The sequence below is a fragment of the Nicotiana tabacum genome, chromosome 3 (assembly GCF_000715075.1).
Source record: "Nicotiana tabacum cultivar K326 chromosome 3, ASM71507v2, whole genome shotgun sequence".
NCBI classification, from domain to species: Eukaryota; Viridiplantae; Streptophyta; class Magnoliopsida; order Solanales; family Solanaceae; genus Nicotiana; species Nicotiana tabacum.
Genome location: NC_134082.1, coordinates 114,948,062 through 114,964,833, shown reverse-complemented (window position 1 = coordinate 114,964,833; position 16,772 = coordinate 114,948,062). Strand labels below are relative to the sequence as shown.

At 40.4% G+C, this 16,772-nt stretch overlaps 1 protein-coding gene across 8 annotated transcripts in view; it reads right to left on the bottom strand.

The window, feature by feature from the left end:
• The window catches only part of LOC107785794 (uncharacterized), a 34,510-nt gene extending 20,238 nt beyond the window's left edge, over nucleotides 1-14,272 (bottom strand). For 2 of the 8 annotated variants that reach the window (XR_012707734.1, XR_012707735.1), the window contains exon 1: nucleotides 13,868-14,248. The gene's annotated coding sequence lies outside the window, so the exon portion shown is untranslated. Of the gene's footprint in view, nucleotides 1-12,874; nucleotides 12,965-13,867 lie in introns of all 8 variants that reach the window. The other 6 variants (XM_075249803.1, XM_075249802.1, XM_075249806.1 and 3 more) reach the window with 6 other exon arrangements.
• Between the last annotated feature and the right edge of the window lie 2,500 nt (nucleotides 14,273-16,772).

The following is a 16,772-nucleotide window of genomic DNA, read 5'->3' as shown; positions in this document are numbered from 1 at the left end:
CTCTCCGTGGAAGTTGAGGTAAGACCTCATCTTGTTCTAGATCTTCTACCTCCTTCCCCGCTATCACATTGCCGAGAGGGTCATTTGCATTAAGAGTCATGGTACCTGATTGATCAACACACAAAATTAGTAAATAAGAAGGAAAGAGAAGCAAAACACAATACTAGCTACACAGATAGTCAACACCGTAAAGTTCCCCGGCAACGGCGCCAAAAAGTGATCGCAGCAGACTCAACCTAAGGATGAGTGGGCGCTAATACTTTTACCCAATAGTGATATCGGGGTCAATTTTACACAGGGAACTTCAAATTGGAGTCGAGTATTTGTATGGTCTAGGATAGTGTTTTAGCTCATAATTGATCTTCTAACATTTTTGGTTTTCTTTTGTTTAAGAGCTACAATTTATCAACTACAGTTGTAAAACTAGGTTATGCTAAAATTATGATTCTAAATTGTATGCAAGATAGATAAAAGCACTAGGGATGCAGCATTTACCTAGGTGGTCCACTAACGGGTAGAAATTCCTAATGCAAGAATGACGAATATGGGGCTTATGCTATAACCGTTGCACTTTTTACACCCACTCTCACACCTCTCGGTAGAGAGAGTGATTTTGCCCAATTGACTCTCTCGAGACCAATTGGGTAGGCTAATTTGCCCAAGCAACTTATGGTTCAAGTTGGGTAATTACTCTATCGAGGTTTAACCCGTTAATTGGGACTACCATTCTCATGGGTCCATCCCGATTCCTTGTTGGAGTTAATCTTGAGGTCATAGACTCTCTTTCTCAAGAAGAGTCAAGACCCACTAAGCTAGACTTAGTGTTTGCAACCACCAAATCTTAGTGAAAACTTAAGATTAATCCAAATAGCAAACACCCAACATCATTCATACACTAAACAATCACACCCATCAATTTCCCACACTAGGGTTGAGCCACAACCCTAGCTAATGGGTTTAGCTAGACATAGTAGTAACAAAAATCAAAGAAATAATAGATGAAATTGACATAATAGTTAACTACAATGTTAATCTACTTGATTCCACTTTAAAACTAGAAGAAATGGCCCAAAATAGGCTGATAATAGGGTAACACGAGTTTAGCTGCTCTCTGCTCTCGACCGCCTTTCAAAAACTCCTGCTAAAAAGTAAAATGTTCTATTTATACTACACAGGAAAAACCGGACAAAAATACCCCTGAGGGTTTGGCGCAGACCGCGCACAAATGACGCGCGGCCGCGTAGGGATCTGGGTCTTCATTACTTGCATCTGGTACTGGGGGGCGCGGACCGCACAAAAGTGACGTGCGGCCGCATGAACTTCATCCACGCGGACCGCACTGATTAGGTGCGCGGTCGCATGGGCTTTTGTCTCGAGTGATTGCTTCTCTGATTCTCTTAGGCACGGACCGCACAAAAAGGGACGCGGACCGCGTTGGAACTGGGCGCGGACCGCGCAGCTTATCTTAAAAATATCATGGCCTCTAAACTTTCCTGTGCGGCCGCGTGGCAAAACAGTGCGGTCCGCGCAGGTTGAACTTGGATATGCCCAGCTTCTGAACTCTCCTGCGTGGCCGCGTGACAGAACAGTGCGGACCGCACATGCCCTTTTTATCCCCCCTTTCAGTTGTCTCTTGACACTTGGCAGATTTCACTCCTTTTTTAGCTGATCTTTAGTATTTGTCATCTTGTCGCTCAAACCTGCAATCAAGTGTCATTTGTAAGCATTTTGGGACTATTATATGGCAATAAATGCACAAAGCTCAGGTAAGAATGGGTATAAAAAACGTGCAGAAATCGCAGTTATCAACAGCACCTACCGCAGCCGCACTTCATTTTGTGCGGACCGCGCTGGTGGGTTCCGAGGCCTGCAACCCTTCTGGACCTTCTACAGCTATGATTTTCATCCTAAAACATCTCGGAACCTACCCGGAACCCCCCGGAACTTCAAACCAATTGTACCAACACATCCCATGACATCGTTCAAACTTGTTCAAAACTTCGGAATGCTCACGACAACATCAAATCACTAATTTAACATAGGATTCAAGCCTAAAAACTACAAGAACTCTTAAATTATGTTTTTGATCAAAAAGTCTATCAAATCTCGTCCGATTGACCTGAAATTTTGCTCACACATCCCAAATGACTCAACGAAGCTATTGTCACTCTCGAAATTCAATTCTGACCCCTATATCAAAATCTCGCCTATCAACCGAAAATCGCCAAAATATCAACTTCGCTAATTTAAGCCTAAATCTTCTCTACAACTCCAAAACCCATTCCGATCGCGCTCCTAAGTCACAAATTACCTCCCGAAGCTAACCGAACCATCGGAACTCACTTCCGAGCTTTCTAACATATAAGACAACATCCGGTTGACTTCTCCAACTTAAGCCTTCTTAAAAGAGACTAAGTATCTCAAACTTCACCAAACTCATTCCGGACTCGATCCGACCAACCTGATACCACAAAAACACGGATAACGAAGTATAAAGAAGCTTAAATGGGGGAAACGAAGCAGTAACTCATGAGACGACTGGCCGGATCGTCACATGACACCAGTTTTGGATAATCGAGACTCAAACAGTTGTAATAGATATTCATGTTCAGATGGCTTATTGTTTTCTTCCGCTTATATTATATTCCATCGTTTAAATGTTATTTCTTCGTAATTGTTAAAGAGAATTAGATTGGTAAAAAGGTAGATGGTTCAATAATTGGCTTGCCTAGCTCACATTACTAGACGCCATCACGACTCCTGAGGGTGGGAAATCCGGGTCGTGACAAGTTGGTATCAGAGCTCTAGGTTACATGGGTCTCAGAGTTCACAAACAAGCTTAGTAGAGTCTGGGGGATCGGTACGGAGACGTTTGTATTTATCCCAAAGGCTACATGGTTAGGAAAAACTTTGCATCTATTCTTTCCTGTTGTGCAATTTTGATCTCTCAATGCTAAATTAAAACCTCTACTCTTGTCATTTCGCGAACGACGAGGTCATGTACCGCTTTTTCAGCCGAGCAGTAGCACAGACCGGTGATAGATCAGCTACGTCTTCGGAGGCTTTGTGGAGGTTGGATAAGTTTCATCAAGCTCTTCACTACTTTCAGCGGTGCATCTTTTGAGAATCCCCAAGATTATCTAGGCAGCTATCATGAGGTTCTCAGGAACATGGTGGAGACCAATGGGGTTGAATTTTGCTACTTTTTGCTTGTCTGGATCCGCCAAGATCTGTTGGAGGGATTATTGATTGGCTATACCAGTTAGGTCATCAGTTTTGACTTGAGAACAGTCCACGCAGCTATTTCTGGAGGAGTTTCTCTACATCACTCAGAAAGAGGTCTATCAGAGGCAGTTTGAGCATCTCCAGCAGGGTTCTATGACTGTTACTCAGTACGAGATTAGATTCATCGACTTGGCCCGTCATGCTCTTATCATACTTTCCACTGTGAGAGAGAGTGAGGAGGTTCATTGAGGGACTCGTCCAGCCCGCTCAGTTAGCTGGAGGTAGAGGTAGAGGTATTAGGGGTGGAGGTAGAGGTATTAGGGGTGGAGGTAGAGGTATTAGAGGTAGAGGTAAAGGTATTAGAGGTGGAGGTGCAGGTACTGTTCTGGTTTGTGGCAGGGAAGCTTCGGTTTTATTTTGCACCGTATATGGTCATGCCTAGTGATTCATTGAGTGTTCCTATTTATGTGTCCACACCGGTGGGTGATTCTATTGTGTTAGGTCGAGTCCATTGCTCTTGTATAGTTGTGATTGGGGGTCTTGAGACTCGTGTAGATTTGTTGATTCTAGACATGGTCGATTTCGATGTTATATTGGGGATGGACTAGTTATCACCTTACCATGCTATCTTGGACTGTCATGCCAAGACTGTAACCTTAGCTTTATCGGGTTTGCCTAGTTTAGAGTGGAAAGGGACTCCTGGTCAATCTACCTGTAGTGTTATCTATTATGTGAAGGCTTGGCGTATGGTCGAGAAGGGGTGCTTGGCCTATTTAGCATACATTCGTGATTCTAGTGCTGAGGTTCCTTCTATTGATTTTGTGCCCATCGTTCGTGAGTTTTCTGAGGTATTCCCTTCAGACTTGTCGGGTATGCCACCCGACAGAGATATTGATTTTTGCATTGATTTGGCTCTAGGCACTCAGCCCATTTCTATTCCGATGTATCGTATGGCCCCGCCTGAGTTGAAAGAGTTGAATGAGCAGTTGCAGGACTTGCTTGAAAAGGGTTCTGTTAGGCCGAGTGTCACACCTTGGGGTGCGCCAGTGTTTTTTGTTAAAAAGAAGGATGGATCGATGAGAATGTGTATTGATTACCGACAGATAAACAAGGTTACAATCAAGAATAAGTATCCATTACCGAGGATTGATGATTTATTTGATTAGCTTCAGAGTGCCAAGGTATTTTCAAAGATTGATTTGAGATCTGGCTACCATCAGTTGAGGATTAGGGCATCTAATGTCCCTAAGACAGCTTTCCGCACTCGGTACGGGCATTATGAGTTCTTTGTTATGTCATTCGGGTTGACAAATGCCCCAGCAATTTTTATGGATTTAATGAACTGAGTATTCAGGCCTTATTTGGATTTGTTCGTGATAGTCTTTATTGATGATATTTTGATATATTCCTGCAGCCAGGAGGAGCACGAGCAGCATCTCAGAGTGGGTCTTCAAACTCTGAGGGATAGTCAGTTATATGCTAAGTTCTCGAAGTGTGAGTTTTGGTTGAGTTCAGTTGCATTCCTGGGTCATGTTTAATCAGCAGAGCATATTCAGGTTGATCCGAAAAAGATTGAGGCAGTCAAGAACTGGCCTAGACCAGCATCAGCTACAAAGATTCGAAGTTTCTTAGGATTGGCAAGCTACTATCGTCGGTTCGTGGAGGGGTTTTCATCTATTGCAGCCCGGATGACCAGGTTAACCCAGAAGGGTGCCCAGTCCAGATGGTCGGACGAGTGTGAGACGAGCTTTCAGAAGCTTAAGACATCTCTGACTATGGCACCGATGTTGGTTTTGCCCACAGGTTCAGGGCCTTATAGAGTTTAGTGTAATGCGTCTCGTATTGGGCTTGGTGCAGTATTGATGCAGGATGGCAAGGTCATTGCCTATGCTTTACGACAGTTGAAGATTCATGAGAAGAACTATCCGGTTCATGATTTGGAGTTGGCAGCCATTGTTATTGTTCATGTGTTGAAGATTTGGAGGCATTATCTGTATGGCATGGCATGTGAGGTGTTCACGGATCACAAGAGTCTTCAGTATTTTTTCAAGCAAAAGGAGTTGAATTTGAGGCAGAGGAGGTGGTTGGAGTTGTTGAAAGATTATGATATCACTATCTTATATCACCCGGGAAAGGCCAATGTGGTGGCTGATGCTTTGAGTAGGAAGTCAGCCAGTATGGGCAGTCTTGCTTATATTCCGGTCAGTCAGAGATCGCTTGCTTTGGATGTTTATGCTTTGGCCAATTAGTTCATGAGGTTGGATGTTTCTGAGCCCAGTCGGGTGTTAGCTTGTGTGGTTGCTCGTTCTTCTTTATTGGAGCGTATCTGTGATCGGCAGTATGATGAACCCCATTTGTGTGTCCTCAGATACACGGTGCAGCACGGAGGTGCCAAGCAGGTTACCTTAGGTAATGATGGAAATTTGAGATTGCAAGTCGAGTTTGTGTGCCTAATGTGGATGGACTCCGAGAGTTGATTTTAGAGGAGGCCCATAACTCCCAATACTCTATTCATCCGAGCGCCGCAAAGATGTATCAAGATTTGCGGCAGCATTATTGGTGGCAGAGAATGAAGAAGGATATCGTAGCATTTGTGGCTCGGTGTTTGAATTGTTAGCAGGTTAAGTATGAGCATCAGAGGCCTGGTGGTTTGTTCCAGAAGATTGAGATTCCTGAGTGGAAGTGGAGTGGATCACTATGGACTTCGTCGTTGGACTCCCACGGACTTAAAGGAAGTTTGATGCAGTGTGGGTTATTGTTGATAGGCTGACCAAGTCAGTGCATTTCATTCCTATGGCAGTATCCTATTCTTCTGAGAGGTTGGCTAAGATCTATATCCGGGAGATTGTTCGTCTTCATGGTGTGCCCGAGTCTATCATTTCGGACCGAGGTACGCAGTTTACCTCACGTTTTAGGAGAGCGGTTCAGCGAGAGTTGGGCACGCGGGTTGAGTTAAGCACAGTATTTCATCCTCAGACGGACCGGCAGTCCGAGCGGACTATTCAGATTTTGGAGGATATGCTCCAAGCTTGTGTCATTGACTTTGGAGGCTCGTGGGATCAGTTTTTGCCTTTAGCAGAGTTTGCCTACAACAACAGCTACCAGTCGAGTATCCAGATGGCTCCTTATGAGGTTTTATATGGTAGGCGGTGTCGGTCTCCGGTTGGATGATGATTTGAGCTGGGAGAGGCTCAGTTATTAGGTACGGATCTAGTTCAAGATGCCTTGGACAAGGTCAGGATTATCATAATAGGCTTCGTATAGCTCGGTCCAAGCAAAAGAGTTATGCTGACCGCAGGGTTCGAGATTTGGCTTTCATGGTCGGTGAGCGGGTATTGCTTTGAGTGTCGCCTATAAAGGGCGTGATGAGATTTGGGAAGAAGGGCAAGCTTATCCCTAGGTTCATTGGCCCGTTTGAGATTTTTAATCGAGTGGGAGATGTGGCTTATAGACTTGCATTGCTGCCGAGCTTATCAGCCGTATATCTAATGTTTCATGTGTCCATGCTTCTAAAATATCACGGCGATCCATCCCACGTGTTAGATTTCAGCACTGTCCCGTTGGACAAGGACTTGTCTTATGAGGAGGAGCCGGTAGCTATTCTAGACCGGCAGGTATCGAAAAGTTTTCATTCTAATCGTGTTCAGTGGAGAGGTCAGCCTCTTGAGGCATCGACCTGGGAGTCCGAGTCCGATATGCGGAGCCGTTATCCCATCTTTTCCCTGACTCAAGTACTTCCTTCTTATGTCCGTTTGAGGACGAACGTTTGTTTTAGAGGTGGAGAATGTGATGACCCAAAAGGTCATCACTTGCTTTTAAATTGAATTATGTGTTTCTGAGGCCTTGAAAACCTCATTTAGCCTTACCTCGATTTGTGTGCGTAGTCAGGGCGCGTAGCCGGAAAGCTTATATGTGAAAATCTATAAAAATGATAAATTTTGACTATAAAATGAATAAATTTGACTTCGATCAACATTTTAGGTAAAAGGACCCGGACCCATGATTTGACGGTCCCGGAGGGTCCGTAGGAAAATATGGGACTTGGGCATATGCCCGGAATCGAATTCCGAGGTCCCAAGTTTGACGGACCCATGATTTGACGGTCCCGGAGGGTCCGTTTGACGTGATTCGGACCGTAAATGCAAAGTTTGATGCTTTAAGAAGTTTTGAAATATTTCATTGATTTTGAGGTTTAATTCATTGTTATTGAGGTTATTTTGGCAATTTGATCGCACGGATAAGTTCGTATGATGTTATTGAGTTAGTACGTATGTTTGGTTTTGAGCCCTGAGGGCTCAGGTGTGTTTCGGAAGGTTTTTGAACTCAAACAATTGCAGATTTCTAATGTTCAGTGCCCAGGGATTTAACTCTTCGCGTTCACGTGGTCCCTCTCGCGAACGCGTAAGGCAAATTTCCCAGGTGCCAGATTTCTTCTTCGTGAATGCGAAGCTTGAGACATGAACGCGAGGCTGAGGGGGGGAATACCCTTCGCGAACGCGTCCATGCACTCACAAACACGTAAGGTTAAGGCCGGGGGAGGGGTCACCATTTTGTGCATTGCGAATGGGGCCACTGGCCCACGAACGCATAGGCTTGAGGAGCCAAAGCTCCGCAAACGCGAGCCATCTTCCACGAACGTGAAGGTCAGTCAGACCTAACTCATCGCGAACGTGATGACCAATTTCGCCAAGTTATTTTAAGTTTCAAAAATAGAATGCCATACGGGATTTTCATTATATTTCACAAACTTCATCTTTTCCGCACCTCTTGGGCAATTTTTGAAGAAGAACTTCACCATAGCTTCATAGGTATGTAATCCTAAGCTCATTTTCTTCCATTTTTATCAACACCCACTAGATTTCTAGGCTTAAAACGTGTGATTAAGGGTAGAAAATTAGGGATTTGGGTAGAGTTTGGGTTTTTTGATTATTTGGAAATTTGACCTCGTTTTGGGGTCAGATTTCAAAACAAATTATATATTTGGACTCGTTAGTGAATGGATGATCGGGTTTTGGTCCGAACCTCGTATTTTGACCAAGCGGGCCCGGGGTCAATTTTTGGGAAGAATGATTAGAAAGCTATAATTAAGTTTTGGAATTGGATTGTTTAGAATTTATTGATGTTATTAAGTCGATTATGTCTAGATACAATTGATTTGGAGCCGAATTCGAAAGGAAAGGCGGTGTTTGAGGATTGAGTTGGTCGTGGAAGTTCGAGGTAAGTGTTTGGTCTAACCTTAGCTTGAGGGATTAGGAGTTGTGTCCTATTTTCTATTTGCCTCTTGTTGAGTACGACGTATAGGCATGGTGATGAGTATCTATACATTGGTGTCAAGCATGACCGTGGGTCTTATATTGTGATTTTCATGACTTCGTTGTATTATTCATGTCTTGGTGAAGATTTCTATTTGTTGTGTAAAGTTGTGGAAAGAATTGTGACCTATGAACATTGAGGAGCATTGGCTCCAGTTGTGAAGTGAATTATGAAGTAAAAGTGAGAAAGAGAAGAGATCATTATGTTGCCCCCTTGCCGAACTATTGTTGAGTTGTGGTTCCATTGCATTGTGTTCTTAATTGATACTACGGATGTTTAGGTTGATGATTCTTTGTGTTAGGTGTGGTAACAAGCTTAGTTATAGCTGAGGTAGTTAGGTATTGTAACAAATTTGGTTATAGCTGAGGTAGTTAGGTGTTGTAACAAGTTTGGTTATAGCTGAGGTAGTTAGATGTTCTAACGAGTTTTGTTATAGCTGAGGTAGTTAGATGTTGTAACAAGTTTGGTTATAGCTGTTTCTCCCTTACCAGGATATTGTTTGTTGAAATTATTGTTTCCTTGCCGGGATTCCTTGTGATTATTGTTGGCTTGTACATGGGAGCGGGTGGTACGCCTACAACAAGATATAATAAAATGGGAGCGGGTGGTACGCCTACTACATGATATAATGAAATGGGAGCGGGTGGTACGCCTACCACAAGATATAATGAAATGGGAGCGGGTGATACGCCTACCACAAGATATAATAAAATGGGAGCGGGTGGTATGCCAACCACGAGATAAATGAAATGGGAGCGGGTGGCACGCCTGCCACGAGATATAATGAAATGGGAGCGGTTGGCACGCCTGCCACGAGATACAGAAAATGGTATCGGGTTGCACGCCTGCAACAAGATGTGAAAAGAAAGTAAAATCTGCCTTTGTTTTCCCTATTCTTGTTAGTGGTTGGATTTTGATTCTTTTATAGTTCTCTTGATATTCTGTTTTTACCTGTTATTCCCCGAAGCATGTTTCCCCCTCCCATCTTTACTTGTTTATTTTCGTATTTCTTTTCCGCTATATATATTTGAAATGCACAAGTTTATTTGGTAGTATGTCCTAGCCTCGTCACTACTTCGTCGAGGTTAGGCTGGGCACTTACTAGCACATGAGGTCGGTTCTGCTGATACTACACTCTGCACTCTTTTGTGTAAACCCCAGTATTTTAGACTTCGGACTGCAGTGAGATTGCTGAATCTCGTTCATCAGGCGACCCGATGTAGCCCTACAGGCGTTCGTTGGCCTTGGCATCTCCTTCTATCTACATTCCTGTTTCTACATGTATTTCTAGAGACAGTGTTATATTTAATTCTTTCAGACCTTTATTTGTAGAATTCTTAGACCGTCTGTGAAACTGTGGCACCATTTCTGGGTAGTCGAGACTCAAACAGTTGCAATAGATATTCATGTCCAGATGTCTTATTGTTTTCTTCCGCTTATGTAATATTCCGTCGTTTAAATGTTATTTCTTCGTAATTGTTAAAGATAATAAGATTGGTAAAAAGGTAGATGGTTCAATAATTGATTTGCCTAGCTCACATTAATAGGCGCCATCACGACTCCCGAGGGTAGAAAATCCGGGTCGTGACACAAGCTTGAGCCAAACTCACTGTTCCATCATCATCTTCTCTTAGTTGTAACTCATTTCGTATTCCCATTTCTTGTAAGTCATAGCGAGCATATACATGATCCTTTGACTTTTTTTCCATTTCAAATAAAGTCCCAAGCAAACTGTCACATATATTTTTCTCGATGTGTATCATATCAAGATTGTGCCTCAACTTGTTATGCGCCCAATATGGCAATTCAAAAAAATAGATCTTTTTTTCCACAGACACTTGTTATCCCGAGGTCTTTTCTTTTTTCCCTTTCCAAAAACATTGTTGAACTCAAGCAAGTCTATGTTCCTCCTTACCATCAAATGACTTCTTATCTTTCCGCAAAGGATGATCATGAGGCAAAAATCTTTGATGGCCCATATAACACACTTATGACTGTGTTTGAGATATAGAGAGCATGTGTCATAATTACAAGTGGGGCATAACAACCTCCCCTTGGTGCTCCATCCTGAAAGCATAGCTAATGCTGGAAAATCACTAACTGTCCACAACAAGGCTGCACGTATTTGAAATATTTGCTTTGTCTCAACACCATATGTTTCTATCACAGTTTCCCATAGTTCCTTCAATTCTGCAATAAGTGGTTGTAAGTACACATCTATATCATTTCTTGGAGATGAAGGACCTGGAATGATCATTGACAACATGATATATTCTGGCTTCATGCAAATCCATGGTGATAAATTGTAGTTCATTAACATGACAGGTCATGTGCTATGAGAAATGCTCATGGTTTGAAACGGGTTGAAACCATCACTTGAAAGATCCAACCTAACATTACGTGGATCTTTGGAGAAGTCGGGATGAAGAGAATCAAAATCCTTCCAAGCTTCTCCATCAGCAGGATGCCTCAAATTCCCATCATTAGGTCGTTCATTAGCGTGCCATCTCATTGCAATAGCTGTTTCAGGACACATGAATATCCTCTGAAGCCTAGGCATCAAGGGAAAGTACCTTAAAACCTTTGCAGGAACTTTAGAGTTTGCATTAGTCAAAGCACGATTAGAACTTTTCCATCTAGAAGACCCACATAGAGCAATTATCGACCTTTGCATTGTCATTCCAAAATAGCAAGCAATCATTAGGGCATGCATGTATTTTATCATAATGAAGACCCAAATCTTATATCATATTTTTAGCCTTGTTGAAAGACTCTGGCAGCTTAGCAAAGGGAAATGCCTCTTTTAACAACTCTAACAAGTCTGAAAAGGCTACATTACTCAACTCATGCAAAGACTTAAACAAGTACAACCGGATGGTGAAACTCAGTTTATTGAAGTTTTCATGCCTTGGATATAATTCTTGTTTCCCTTCCTCTAATAATTTAAAAAATCTCTTAGCATCTTCAGATAGAGCTCTCTCATCCCTTCTTGTTGTACCGGCTCGCCTTCTACATTTTTGAATGTATCATGAAGTAATCCACCAATATTATCACGCATGTTAGAACCTTCATCATTATTGCTTTGACGAGGTGTAATTCTAGAGGAAAACCCTTCACCATGGAAAACCCATTCGGTGTAACCATCAACAAAGCCATTAACAATCAAGTGATCCTCCGCCACATTTCTATAATGCCAATAGCGATTAATGCATTTTTTGCAAGGACATAATATTTCATTTCCTTGGGAAGCTCGTTCAAATGCTTTATCAAGGAAATCATTCACTCCACGGATATACTCATCCGTCCATCTTAGAAGATGCATCCAAATTTTATCTATATTATCCATGAAAATCTTATACGACAAAAGTAAATTAACACAATTAACTCAATAAACCAAGGTACATACTAATTTGACTTTGGCCAAAGCTTAAAGGGGATGAGCTCAAGGAGTTAAAGGGGATGACCTGAATACAACTCATCCTTCTTATCTTATTCGTAGATGAGATTTGATAAATAATTTCCACCAATATCATCCACCAAAAATTGAATTCTCCATACAGATATGACAATCAAAGGGGAAACAGAGTAATCTCAGGCTGGTAATCTCAGTCTAGAAAATAAAGCATAGTTCAAAAAAATGTGGATTTCAATTGAAGGGAATGAGTAAGAAGAAGGAAAAAATTGCAACAACCAACAACCCTAAGTTGTATTATTGTTTAATCACTAAGGTTGTAATTCAATTCTGTGTATTTATATATACAAAGTTCAACTTTTTTAAAAAAAAAATCATGCTAAATACAAACTATTGTTATAGAATAGTACTGTAATAATATGCTGATCTTCTATACTCGCTGATTAAGATGTTACTGTGATTAGCTATATTACATTTCTGATACATTTCTATGGCTGTTACTGTATATTAGCTATATTACATGAATGTAAGGAATACAAATAGCAAGGCATCATTTGTTTTCTCTTAAACCTGATATGGGTCGGAATGTACCTAATAACAGAGACACATTCAGGAGTTATTTTATGCAGAAATAAGTCAAGCTTGTGATGGCATAAATTACACACATTTACAACTTCAAGTCAAGTAATCCTTGCTACTTGGTGCCTAGACTAGTCAATGATTCATCACTGTGACAAAATATCAAAAGACCTCATTTTTCTTCCTTCTAAACCAATTTTACTTCAGAACTTAACAATAAAGAAAAAAAAAGTTTCTTTCTTTATTAATCTGAAAGAGGAAAAACAAACAAAAGATTAAATCTTTAACATTATAGGTCTCAAGAAACTAATACAATTACAAAAAGAAAGGACTTTTTAAACTCACCAGTCCCAACAGCTTCTTAAAAAGCAGGAGAAAGGGATTCTTAAAACCCCAAACTCGAGGAAATTGTTAAAGAAAAGAATAAACAGTCACCTAAAAATAGAAGAGTTAAATCTTGGTTATAGTAAAAGCTTCAGATTGGAGAAAAGTTAAATCTTGAAGCAGATTTTTGCAATGAAGAAAAGAAAGTTTCTAGATAAGAATGAAGATTCTGTTAAAATATTCAAGCTTCTGAATCTTTTTCTTTTATTTCACAAAATTACACTACTAAAAAGTTGGGATTTATTTCTGCAAAAAAGTAATATTAATATTGAATACAGTGTTGCCTAGATATACATTCTTTCAAGTTCAAGTCTCTTTATGGTGAAACAACAGATCTAATGCAGTATCAGCAGTTTTTAGAAAACACACATCAAAAGTTATCCCTTTTGTTTGCTGTCCAAGTCCATCACTATTTCAAGGTTTTTAAAGCTAAGATTCACAAGCACATGCTCTATTTTCCACAAGTTGTTACAAGCGTCATTGACACTTGCACGTTAAATATGTTTTTCTGTATCTCATGTACCTATCGTGCTACAGAACAACAACCACTTTGAGCTTCAAACTTGAAGCATTTTGTCACCAGAAAAAAATCAAAGAATGGGGCGCAAAAGAAAACTAATAAAAATGCCCCAAAAAATGCACCCAAAATCACAAATATTAAATAAATTTACATGTATTCCTTACACAAAACAACAAACCCCATGAAATCTATACATATCGATGAAATTAAAAAGAGGGCCACAAATCCAAAAGGGGAAACAACAAATAGGGAATAATACTAGGAAGAAATAGTGAAATAAAGAAGCAATTAAATTAGTGAAATGGAGGAGATTTACTGAATATAGCAAAACTTAGGCTTTGAGATTTAGAGAATACCCATTTGTACCCTTATTTGACAAAAATTAAAGAGAACCCCTTAAAAGTAGGCGAAAAAACTTGAGAGAAAGAAAGTACCTGTGATTTCACCCGCTCAAATCCTAAGTCTTGGAATGATGTTAGTTTCTTTGTTTCCTTGGAGTTTCAGACGCCAACAAATTTCAGCAATTTATCCTTCGAGCAGTCGGATATCGCCAAAAAGGTTTTTATGCAATTTCGTTGTCTCTAACAGAGAGATTGAAATATGGGTTTTCTTCGAGCAATCGATATTGGTTTAACAGGGGAAGAAGGTGGTCTTTTCCATGGTGCTTTGGTGGAAGTTTTATGGCTGAAAGACGGTGGAGATTTTGGTCGGAAATGGGGTGGAGACGCGTCAAAGGCGATTTTGGGGTTTGGGACTTTGGAGATATCGACGGCTGCTAATAGGATATGGAGTAATTAAATTAGAGACTTTTATATTTTTATTTTTCTAATTAATTAAAAAAACAGAAATTATTTTTATTTGGCGGGTTTAACAACATTTAGGAGGGAATCCGATGAGGAGAACAAAAACCGTTCCGTTATCAGTTTTCCCAAAATTTCGTTCTAAACCGTCCGGTTAAAAAGTGCTATGGCAATGGTTTAATTTCAATGGTAACGATTTTATATCAAAAGTGCGCTGATATCATCCACATTCTACGGGAATGGTAGTAATTGTTGCTATATGTGTTCTATAGCAACGGTTCTATAACCGTTACTAAAAAACTGTTGCAATAGGCTCATTTTCTGGTAGTGGTAATTTTTTTTTGATTTCTCATCCGGTATCCAGTACTCACATTGGGGCCCGACACTAGTCCGGATTCGCGCCGGAAAGTCCTACATTAAGGGATAAAGCGCTCCCTAACAAAGGCGATTCCATACCCCAAGCTCGAACTCGAGACCTCTAATTAAGGATGAATAAGTACTTACCACTCCACCACAGCCCTTGTTGGTGAATAGTAGTAATTCGGTGAAATACTTTTACTTGGGTACAATCGTAGTTGTGACGAAAAGAGAAAGCAATAATATCTCAATTTTCAAATGTCCTTTTGAGAATATCACTCATTTATATTCCCACCAACTCATTCTGGACGTGGAGACTGTAATAATAGAGGGTTGTTAGCTATATTCATGGAAATAAGACACTTCATTTTGAGTAAGTTAGAATTTTTAGGATGGTTGTTGCACATCGTTTCATAATGTATCGTATCGTATTGTATTGTATTATACTGTATCGTTTGATGAATACAATATTTGGATAGATTGTATCGTTTGTCATTGTTTCATGATATCATGCACTAGCAATATGAAGAATACATTTGTAATATTATAAAGATAAATTATGATACGGGGTAAATTTATTATATAAAAAGGTAGGGGAAATGATAAAATAAAATAATTTAATAATAGTGAAGGGTGAGATGAGAGAAAAAGACAAAATAACGACGCAACCATACCAAATCGGTCGTTACATAAAATGGCACATTTGGTCGTTACGTAACGACGGATTTAACGATACGATACAATAAAATTTAAGTAACAACCAAAACAAACATTGTATTTAAAGTAACAATACAATACGATACAATAGATAACGACCATCCAAACAAGCTGTTAATGTTAAACCTGCAAACAATTAATAATTTAATTAAAAAAACTAACACTTAATAATGTAACTTTGTTGTTGGATTTAGACTAGTGATGGGGGCATGGAACGTTACCTAGGTGATATGCTTTGGGTTTGGTCCTACAATAACTCCAGTTCCTCTGTATGTTGGATTCACATGATTTACGTACAAATTACTCTTAACGTTGGATATCGAAAGTGCCACTGTTACTGAAAGGTAAATTTTATAGGACAGTGGTTAGGCCTGCTATGTTGTATGGGACCGAGTGTTGGCCGGTGAAGATCTCACACATTCAGAGGATGAAAGTTGCAGAGATGAGGATATTGAGGTGGATGTGCGGGCATACAAGGAAGGATAAGATTAGAAATGAAGATATTCGAGAGAAGGTGGGTGTGGCCCCCATGGAGGACAAGATGCGGGAAGCAAGACTCGGATAGTTCGGGCACATTTAGAGGAGGAACACTGATGCACCGGTGAGAAGGTGTGAACGACTGGCGGTGGTGGGTACGAGGAGAGGTAGAGGGAGACCTAAGAAGTATTGGGGAGAGGTGATCAGGAAGGATATGGCGCGACTTAGGGTTACTGAGGACATGGCCCTAAACAGGGAATTGTGGAGATCGAGCATTAAGGTTGTAGGTTAGGGGAAATTGTGATGTCTTTTTTACAGCGCACTAGAGTGAGACTAGCCAGTTAGGAATTAGTCTTAGGATGCTATTGATCAACTACTGATGATGGGCTTTATCTTCTGTGTATTAATACCTTACATATTCTCGTATTTCCTATATCTCTTATATTGCTGTTACTTTGTTTTTATGGTATTTATGTTATGTTATGGATTTTATGGTATTTTATGTTGTTTTATTATGAGTCTATTGATAGTACTAATATAGTGTCTCTTGTTGCCTCTTTGAGCCGAGGGTCTCCTGGAAACAACCTCTCTGCCCCTCGGGGTAGAGGTAAGGTCTGCGTACATATTACCCTCCCCAGACCCCATTTGTGGGATTACACTGGGTTGTTGTTGTTGTTGTTGTTGTTGTTGTTGTTGTTGTTGTTGGATATCGAAAAAAATATATATTTCCTCTTTTTGTTCTTAATTCTGTTAGTTCATCAATTTTGAATAATTCAGATTTTAGATTCGAACGGGCAGAGTCGATTATCGAATTGAAATTGGTTTTGTTTAATTCTATTTTTATTTTTTCTGTATTGGATTTTTAATCTTGGGCATATTTTTCCCTTTAAGTGCTTCCAAAAGTACTTTGTGGCCTAGAGCTTGATATATTAATTGAACTAAGCCACTGAGTTATTCTCCAATATGTACATTTAGTCAAAGTGATATG